At 50.9% G+C, this 1,172-nt stretch overlaps 1 protein-coding gene across 1 annotated transcript in view; it reads left to right on the top strand.

Moving 5' to 3' along the window:
- The first annotated feature begins 563 nt into the window (after positions 1-563).
- Positions 564-1,172, top strand: part of PDLIM5 (PDZ and LIM domain 5) — a 223,385-nt gene continuing 222,776 nt past the window's right edge. Inside the window, exon 1 of the mRNA XM_045284331.1 lies at positions 564-712. The gene's annotated coding sequence lies outside the window, so the exon portion shown is untranslated. The remainder of the gene's footprint in view (positions 713-1,172) is intronic.

Raw genomic sequence — 1,172 nt, 5'->3', positions numbered from 1 at the left:
GGGCTCGGGGAGGGAGCGGGACCCAGCGGGAAAGAAGTGCTGTTTGGGGCTTGTTCGCTCTCAGCCTGCGGGGGTGTCTCCCCACGTAGTTACGGTTTTGTAACTTGTCTTGGACAAGCTTCCGTGCGTCGTCCAGGAATAAAGCTCATTAACACCACAATTAATTTAAGAACCTGTCACAAGCTCCAGATGTATCATTCCTCCTTCGTACTTGGGGCGCTCAGTGCCTGTTGGCACGTTGGACAATAAGTGGAAAAAGGAAGGGCGTGTGGACTGGGCAGAGCTCGGGAATAAAAGGCGCCCTCGCTGCCACGGGCCGGGCAGGTCCAGGGTGTGCGCCCAGATCCGCCCCGAGTCCGCCTTCCTGGCCGCAGCACGTCTGCACCCGCCGGCCACGGAAGCGGCGGCGGAGCCTTATTTGGCGAACTGGGCGAGGCAGAGGCTGCCGCTGGGAAGCCGTCTGCGCGGCCGCTTTCATCCTGCTTCCGTGGCTTTGGTGACTCCATCTGCGCTGACTCCATCCTCTCTCCGGATCTGGGAAACAAGCGACTTTTCACCAGTTTCAGGCTGATGCCTCCCTTCTCCCCTCCCCTCTCCCACCGACCCAAGGAGCTGGGATACAAGTGTGGGAAAAGCCAAGCAAAGACATAGTTTAGATTCTCCCTAAAAAGAAAACAGAAACTCCAGTATTTTCCACGCGTTTGAAAACAGAGTGAGCCGCTCACTATTTCCTGCCTGTTGGGTATTTTCGGAAGGGTTTGAGCACTAATAACCAGATGGTTTTCCAGACCTGGAAAAGGCCAATAATAATATTGCTATTGCTTAGGGATCTGACTTGTAAGGCAAATGAATTCTGCATGCTGCTAGCAGAAGGGGAATACTAAAAGGGAAACACTGATTCTGTGCAGCTCGCAGAAGGAAAATACTAAAGAAAGGGAAACACTGATTCTATCTCTAGTGTGGCTATGACCTGGAAATTTTAATAGCAAATAGAAATCAAGAAGGGAGCCCCCAAGTAGAAAAGCAAATGTTTTGAGAATGTTGAGGGCAACAAATGTACAGATGTGCTCACACAATGGATGAATGTATGGATTGTGAGGAGTTGTATGAGCCCCCAATAAAATGATTTTTTAGAAAAAGGGAGCCCCAAATAAAGGGAAGCTGCACATACA

This window comes from Echinops telfairi, unplaced genomic scaffold (genome assembly GCF_000313985.2).
Source record: "Echinops telfairi isolate 266 unplaced genomic scaffold, ASM31398v2 ScPeMD7_7468;HRSCAF=8506_0, whole genome shotgun sequence".
Taxonomy (NCBI): Eukaryota; Metazoa; Chordata; class Mammalia; order Afrosoricida; family Tenrecidae; genus Echinops; species Echinops telfairi.
The sequence above is the reverse complement of the archived record's forward strand: the minus strand, read 5'-3'. Positions and strand labels throughout refer to the sequence as shown.